The sequence below is a fragment of the Bison bison genome, unplaced genomic scaffold, assembly GCF_000754665.1.
Source record: "Bison bison bison isolate TAMUID 2011002044 unplaced genomic scaffold, Bison_UMD1.0 scf7180017864303, whole genome shotgun sequence".
Classification (NCBI taxonomy): domain Eukaryota; kingdom Metazoa; phylum Chordata; class Mammalia; order Artiodactyla; family Bovidae; genus Bison; species Bison bison.
Genome location: NW_011494875.1, coordinates 96,463 through 105,903, shown reverse-complemented (window position 1 = coordinate 105,903; position 9,441 = coordinate 96,463).

Here is a 9,441-nt window from a genome sequence, read left to right as displayed (position 1 = left end):
TCGTGCTTCATTCATCCTGGCATTTTGCATGATGTACTCTGCATATAAATTAAATAAGGAGAGTGACAATATACAGTCTTGAAGTACTCCTTTCCCTATTTGAAACCCGTCTGTTTTTATATGTCCAGTTCTAACTGTTGTTTCTTGACCTGCATACAGATTTCTTAGGAGGCAGGTAAGGTGGTCTAATATTCCCATCTCTTTAAGAATTTTCCATAGTTTCTTGTGATCCACACAGTCAAAAGCTTTGGTGTAGTCAATAAAGCAGAAGTAGTGTTCTTGCTTGGAGAGTCCCAAGGAACAGCAGAGCCTGGTGGGCTGCCATCTATGGGGTCGCACAGAGTCGGACACGACTGAAGCGACTTAGCAGCAGCAGCAGATGTTTTTCTGGAACTCTCTTGCTTTTTTGATGATCCAACGGATGTTGGCAATTTGATCTCTGGTTCCTCTGCCTTTTCTAAATCCAGCTTGAACATCTGGAACCTAACGGTTCATATACTGTTGAAGCCTGGCTTGGAGTATTTTGAGCATTACTTTGCTAGTGTGTGAGATGACTGCAATTGTGTGATAGTTTGAGCATTCTTTGACATTGCCTTTCTTTGGGTTTTGAGTGAAAACTGACCTTTTCCATTCCTGTGGCCACTGCTGAGTTTTCCAAATTTGCTGGCATATTGAGTACAGCACTTTCACAGCATCATCTTTTAGGATTTGAAATGGCTCAACTGGAATTTCATCACCTCCACTAGCTTTGTTCGTAGTGATGCTTCCTAAGGCCCACTTGCCTTCACATTCCAGGATGTCTGGCTCTAGGTAAGTGATCTCACTCTCGTGGTTATCTGGGTCGTGAAGATCTTTTTTGTATATTTCTTCTGTGTATTCTTGCCACCTCTTCTTAATATCTTCTGCTTCTTAGGTCCATACCATTTCTGTCCATTATTGTGCCCATCTTTGCATGAAATGTTCCCGTGGTAGTCTTTAATTTCCTTGAAGAGATCTCTAGTCTTTCCCATTCTATTGTTTTCCTCTATTTCTTTTCATTGATCACTGAGGAAGGTTTTCTTATTTCTCCTTGCTATTCTTTGGAGCTCTGCATTCAAATGGGCATATATTTCCTTTTTAGAAGTTAATGCCAAATATATTTGGAAATACAAATGACCTACAAGTCAAAGTGTATTTAGGAAATAATTGAGTTGAAGGACTTATACTTCAGGATTTGTAGTTTACTATAATACAACAGTAATAAATGCAGCATGATATCTACATTAAAATAAATGTATAGATCAATGAAACATAATTAGGCTGATACATATACATCATTTTTTTTTTTTTGGACAAAAATGCCAAGGTAGTCAGTGGGGAGAGGGTTTCATTTCAACTAGTATGCTGGAATATTTGAGCACTGTACCACATAGTTAGCATTGGACAGGATTGAGGGGAAAAAAATCATGATTTAGAAATAATATAAGATCTGTTATAAAGACAAAAACTACATTCCTGGTTTCTACTTATAGAAACAGCAAATAAAATATTGCTGCTAACAAAGTAAAACAATCTTTAATCCAAGGTTTTTAAACAGTGAGATGTTTGTGAAGCTCATCTTCACACTTCTTTGATATTTAGAAAGGAGTATTTCCAAAGGGAGTTAAGTATAGATTAGGAGAAAAAGAAAGCAAATCTGGACTTTAAATGTAAACAAAATAATAAATTATGTTGCAGTCAATTGCTAGTTCATTAAATACAAAGTCAACTTACACCACATATTATTCAGTATCTTATAGCTTCTTCCAGATATTTTAAATCTGTATTTCAACTGCAGCTCAGAACTTATTGCTAAATTCTTATGTGCCTCAGGGCATATTTTGTGTACCACATCTGTTGTTTTTCGTGGTTTTGATAGGAATTTTTTGAAGTATGTATAGGGCCTTCACTACCTCTAGGAGAGAAATGCATCTTTTTTTTTTTTCCAGTTAGTTTCAGAGCTATCCAGAGACTGAATACACTGTTATTGCATGCAATGTCTTAAAACAGGGAAAGGGAGGTATTCATTACAAGAAAGTGTAATTCTAAACAAAATAATTTCTTTGTCACTATTTTAAAGTGACTACTAAATGGTAGTTCTTAATACAAGTTCTCCAACAGTTATGCTAAAATTCCCGTGGAAGACTGACAACAAAATAAAAGTAAACTGAAAAGTGAAGAGACTTTTATTTCTGGGAAGATGAAGTTAGATATCTCATTTTACTCCTACTATGTAACTACAATGCCCGAACTTTGTATATAAAACAAACATACGATTCTAAAAGGCAGGTAGAAAAAAATAACCAACTAAGACTTAAGGACCTGAGGGAAAACCTGGGGGAAGTTCCTTGGATTTTTCCTTTTTTCTCATGTACCCCATAGCAGTTAACCTGAGGAGCCAGTGACCTGGAAGTGCTAACAGTTACAAACAAACGAAAAGCACTGGAGAAGTCTGCTGTCTTTTGCTGAAGAGCTAGTTATTTTTTAATAAAATAACTGCTTCCTGCAGATAAAGAATAAGACAACTGTGGCATCACCCCCACTAGAAGGCAGAGAATCCAAACTTCCACTCTCACTAGGTTGTGGCTTCCATTCCAGAGTGGTGTCAGAGAAGGAAGTCATGATCAAGAACATTCATTGCCAAGCAGACTCTCCCTTTGCATGGTCAGGGGAGACTTACCTGGGGAGCATGGAAGTCCCCACCTGAAGGCAGTGATGTACTTCTCACCATCACCCCTGAGGAGGTATCAGATGATGCCGAGTAGAAGAGTCAGAATTCTCATCATTCAGCTTCAGTGAATCTACCCTTCACTTCTGTAGCATCAGTGGAGGCCACGTGGGGAGGAGCAATGAGACACTTATTGCACAAGCAGCCAAGGCAGTATTAGTGAAAGTGAAAGTGAAGTCGCTCAGTCATGTCCGACTCTTTGCGACCCCATGGACTGTAGCCCACCAGGCTTCTCTGTCCGTGGGATTCTCCAGGTAAGAATACTGGAGTGGGTTGCCATGTCCTTCTCCAGAAGATCTTCCCAACCCAGGGACTGAACCCGGTCTCCCGCATTGTAGGCAAATGCTTTACCGTCTCAACCACCAGGAAAGTCCTAGTGTTAGTATTAGTGAAGGCATAGTGAAAAGCCTGAATCCTGACCCCAAATCTAGTAGCAGCAAAAGGCCCCTTTCTCTCAGAGACAAAACAGAGAACCTGGACTCATTTCCCAATCTGGCCATAGTAAGGTGGTGGCCCCTTCCCCAGCAAGAGCAGTATCAGAGATACGCTGTTAAAACGCAAGATTTAAAGAAGATCCAGAGTCTCATAGGCTTCTCAGGTTGTACAGTGGTAAAGAATCCACCTGCCAATGCAGGAGAAACAAGAGAGGTGAGTTCGATTCCTGAGTCAGGAAGATCTCCTGGAGTAGGAAATGCACTGCACTCCACTATTCTTGCCTGGAAAATTCTGTGGGCAGTGGAGCCTGATGGACTACAGTCCATGGGGCTGCAAATTATTGGACATGACTGAGCACACACAGAGACTCTCACAACAGATTACTTAAATTATTCATTTCAGTCAAGATCACTTATTATTGTAAGAACCAAGAAGATCTCTAATGAGAAAAGGCAATGGAGGCTGACTCCAAGATAAATATTAGAATTATCTCAAGGATTTTAATAGAAGCTATCATATAAATGTTTCAGTGAAAAGTATGGACATATTTCATTTTATTTATTTATTTTTAGCTATGTTGGGTCTTCATTGCTGGGCTGGCTTTTCTCTGGTTGCAGCAAGTGGGGGCTCTCTAGTAGCGTCTTGCAGGCTTCTCATTGCAGTGGTTTCTCCTACTGCGGAGCACAGGCTCCAGGGCACGGTGGCGTGGGCTTCAGGAGTTGCACCAAGTGGGCTAAGTAGTTGTGATTCTCTGGCTCTAGAACACAGGCTCAGTAACTGTGGTGCACAAGTTTAGTTGCTTCATGACATGTGGGATCTTCTGGACCAGGTATCAAACCTGTGTCTCCTGCATTGGCAGGCAGATTCTTTACCACTGTGCCACCAGAGAAGACCTGAACATGTTTTAAATAAAGTAAGAAAATGGAAAGTTTAAGAAAAGAAATAGGATATATAGAGAAGAATGAAATGGGAATTTTAGAACTGGAAAAAATACAATAACTTAAATTTCAAAAATGCAATGATTAAGCTCAACAGCAGAACTGAAAGACCAGAGAAAATCAAGTGAACTTGAGGATTTAACAGTAGAAACCACATAATTTGAACGACATGATAAGCAAAAATAGGAGTAAATGGAGTGTCTCCCTTTTCTTCTCGAGTTTTGGAAATTATGTTTGGCAGTTGAAGCAAAAATCATAATAATATCTGATGTGGTTCTAAATATATGTAGAGGAAATTTTATTATTTAAAAATAATTCTATTATAAATGGGGAAGGGTTGCTGCTCCTGCTGCTAAGTCGCTTCAGTCTGGTCTGACTCTGTGCGACACCACAGACGGCAGCCCACCAGGCTCCCCTGTCCCCGGGATTCTCCAGGCAAGAATACTGGAGTGGGTTGCCATTTCCTTCTCCAACGCATGAAAGTGAAAAGTGAAAGTGAAGTCGCTCAGTCGTGTCCCACTCTTAGCGACCCCATGGACTGCAGCCCACCAGGCTCCTCCGTCCATGGGATTTTCCAGGCAAGAGTGGGGTGCCATTGCCTTCTCCGGGGAAAGGTTAAGCCATGTAAAAAGAGATCAAGTTTTTATAGGTCACAGGAACTGGTAAAATGACTACAATATATCATATACATATAATATAATTCAAAGCAAATTCTAAAATATGATTATTTAGCTCATAGAAAAATAAGGAAAAAAAATTAGTGAGAAAAGAAGAACAAAGATAATAATGAGAAACATACCAATACAGATGGTATATGGGGTCATAAAACAAGCTGCAGCAAGTTCAAATGTAGTTAAATCATGCAGAATTTTTCTGTTAACCACAGAAATCAAATAATTAGTGAAATCAAATCAAATCAATAAGTGAAAGATTAACAGAAACTCCCCAGATGCCTGAAAAGACACTACTAAATAATCCATGGGTAAAGAGGAAATCTCAAGGAATTCAACTGAATGATGATGAAAATATAACATCAAGCTAAACTAGTGCTGATATGGAAATTTATAGCATTAAATTCTTAACTTTAGAAAAAGGGGAAAGTCTCAATATTCTAAGTTTCTACCTCAAGAAAGTAGATAAAAGAGAACAAAATAAACCTAAAGTAAGTAGAAGAAATGAAACAGTAAAGATAAGAACTGATAGCCATGGAACTGAAACAGATAAAAATAGAGAAAATCTTTAGCCCAATATAATCTTTATGCTAAAGTGGTATATTTTGAGATGGCATATTCTGTCACCCTCCATTAGACACAAATGTCAATTAAATAATAGGATGCTTGTAACACATAAGTACAGCCATGTGGCATTTCATCCCTTCTTGGTGGGGATGTAAAATGACACAGCACTCTGGCAAGCCAACAATTTAAATACACTCTGGTATATCCACACTGTGAGATACTGCTTAACAACAAAAATGGTTGACCTATTGACCTGCTCAATCTCAAAAGATTACATATTTGATGATTTAACTTATATAAAAAATATAAAAACTGAAAAATAAATTAGCAGTTGACAGGAGTTTGGGATAGTAAGAGGATTTTGCTTTATATGGGGAACAGAAAGGAGATATTTTTGTGATGAAATTTTTACCTTGATTGCAATGGTAGTTACACAAACCTACATGTGTGGTAAACGGCATAGACCTATATACACATGTGGGCTTCCCAAGTGGGAAGATCCCACGGATGAGGGCATGGCAACCCACTCCAGTATTCTTGCCTGGAGAGTCCCACAGGCAGAGGAGCCTGGCGGGCTACAGTCCATAGGGTCTCACAGAGTCGAACACAACTGAAGTGACTTAGCATGCAGCATGCACGTACACGCATACTGATATTAGTCATCTGACTTGACTATTGTTCTGTAATTACACAAGGGGAGCCTAAGTGAAGAGTATGTGGGATCTCTGTGCTATCCTTGGAACTTTCTATGAATCGGTAACTATTTCAAAAATATTTTTTTAAAGAGTGAGGATTTTGTCTAATATTGTTTGTAGAATCACGGAGAAATTGTCTTTCATTCAGCTGGTGGAGATGAAGTAGGAACAAACAGTTGTCCAAAGTTTTTTTGTTCATACCATACTTTCCTCCATAATATGGAGATTACTTGACAAATGGTGGGATGTTGCTTTGAAACGTTCCCTTCAGTTTGACCTAGACTCAAAGAATCCTGTTGTGCACAAGTAAAAAAAAATCTTACAACTGTCCCAATATGTACTGTCTGGGGCTGCTAAGCACCTCCCCTCCCAGGCTATGAACTTACATGTATTTCTAACCTTTGCAAATAGGAGAGAAGGAAATGGGATATCCAGGGGAGGGCGGATGATGGCAGTTACTATTATCAAGAATTATTTTTTTTTATTACTCATTAGTAAAGAGCTGTAGATAATGATGGAAACCCAGTTACAGTAAGTGCTTCACATTTGTATAGCAGAAAGCAAGACAGATGAGGTAAAATGAGACCATATCCCTCCTGAATGAAACAGAATCAATACAGTACCCAAGAAAAATCATGCCATAGTTAAAAAAAATATAAAAGCACTAAATTTGGAACACGTGCTTAGGTTTGAATCTCTACTCCACCATATTTTCCCTGAATTCTCAGAAAATAGAGTTAAAAATGCCTACAGTGAAACTTGATTTAAATGATTAACAATAAAATGTGCACAATAATGCAAAAATAGATTATGATTCAGCTCAGTTGTTTTTCTGTTTTTTCAAATAGCAATAATATTAAGCATAAAAAGTAATTAGAAATCATTAATGTCATCAGTCCAGTTCAGTTCAGTCACTCAGTCATGTCCGACTCTTTGCGACCCCATGAATTGCAGCACACCAGGCCTCCCTGTCCATCACCAACTCCCGGAGTTCACTGAGACTCCTGTCCATCGAGTCAGTGATGCCATCCAGCCATCTCATCCTCTGGCGTCCCCTTCTCCTCCTGCCCCCAATCCCTCCCAGCATCAGAGTCTTTTCCAATGAGTCAACTCTGCATGAGGTGGCCAAAGTACTGGAGTTTCAGCTTTAGCATCATTCCTTCCAAAGAAATCCCAGGGCTGATCTCCTTCAGAATGGACTGGTTGGATCCCCTTGCAGTCCAAGGGACTCTCAAGAGTCTTCTCTAACACCACAGTTCAAAAGCATCAATATTTTATTGTAAATTTCTGGTAAGACTGAAATATCTTTATTATAGCCATCCAATATATCCTCAGAAGTAATCATAATTAAAAATTGTGTGCATTTTTTGTTTTACATATGTTGTTACACATTTTGCAGGGCAGTATAATATCAAATAAAAAGTTTGCAGATTTCTATTTTAAAATATGGATAATATCATATAAGAAACAAATCGCCAGTCCAGGTTCAATGCAGGATACAGGATGCTTGGGGCTGGTGCACTGGGATGACCCAGAGGGATGGTACGGGGAGGGAGGTGGGAGAGAGGTTCAGGACGGGGAACATGTGTACACCCGTGGCGGATTCATGTTGATGTATGTCAAAACCAACACAATATTGTAAAGTAATTAGCCTCCAATTAAAATAAATAAATTTAAATTTAAAAAAAGGGGGGGGAAAGAAAGAACCTGAAAATCAGGATTGTAATTCATTGCTTTGCTTCATAATTTGTACAATTTACCTCCACTTAGAACATCTTGTTGTTGCTTTAATAATGGCATATATTAAAATAAAGTTTAATATAAATAATTAAAAAAATATTCACTGAATGGTTAGTCATAAATATTGATTCTCCAAAAGCTATGCTGAAATTTCCATGAAGACTCACTAAAAACAAAAATTTAAAAATTATTTAAAATATAATTGGCATTCTGTATTCAGGTGTTATGCACATAGGCTGATACAGAAGGCCTACTATAGGGAACTTGAGTACTCACAGATTTTTGTATCCATGGGCATCGTGGAACCAATCCACTATGGGTATGATTAACCATACATATATATAGTTACATATTTTAAATAAATTAAGCATTTTCATTTATCTTTCATTTCTATATGAATATATATATGTATCTATGACATTTTTGGGCTTCCCTGGTAGCTCAGCTGGTAAAGAATCTGCCTGCAATGCAGGAGACCTGGGTTCGATCCCTAGGTTGGGAAGGGCTTCCCTGGTGGCGCAACTGGTAAAGAATCCACCTGCAATTCAGGAGACCCTTTGTTGTATTCCTGGGTCAGGAAGATCCGCTGGAGAAGGGATAGGCTACCCATTCTAGTATTCTTGGGCTTCTCTGGTGGCTCAGACATTAAAGAATCTGTCTGCAATACAGGAGACCCAGGTTCGATCCCTAGGTTGGGAAGATTCCGCGGGAGGAGGGCATGGCAACCCGCTCCGGTATTCTTGCCTGGAGAATCCCCGTGGACAGAGGAGCCTGGCGAGCTATGGGGTCACAGAAAGTCAGGTATGATTGAGCAACTAAGCACAGCACATGACATTTGTATTTAATTAATATACATTTTATCACTTCCCTGGTTAGTGCATAGGCTCTACTTATTTCTCTTTAATGACTACATGATTTTCTATGAATGAATATATCATATTTTATTTAACCATGTCCTTTTGATGAGGATTTAGTGTCTTTGAAATGTACAAATGGGATTATTGGGATTATATAATATATCTAATATATTATATCTACAGACACACTGAGACTGAATTCTTAAGTGATTTTAAATTTAATACCTGGTCAATTAGTTTTGTTAAGCATGAAAATCATAGAAATGTATTTTCACATATGCTAGGTCTCACAAAATATGGCACCCATGTACCATGTTTAAAAATAATTTTAAAACAGTTAAAATTAGAAAAGAAAAAAGACACACCTTATAGATTTTGACTCTAACTGTAACTTTTTTAAGGGAACAAAGAATTAGTTTTTTAATGTTAAATTTACAATAACAATACTAGAAACAAAATTAATTTAGCAACTTCTTCTAATGGAAGAATACATTCTTAATATTTTTAAGAAAATTTTCTTAAGCCAAAAACCTGTATCATATTGACTAGTAAACCCTAGAGTCATTCCCATTAAATTCAGTCCAAGAATGGCATTTTTAACTTTTATCATTGGAAGCTGATGAAAATTCAATAAGATCAGAAAGCAAGATATAAATTTTGGAAATAAGTAAATCAATATTTCTTCAATCTCAGGTAATATTTATACAGCATGACAAATGGTATCTGTTGATATATTATCAATAATCAAGTTTTTAGTTACAGAAGATAATGTAATAGTTTATAATGGCAATA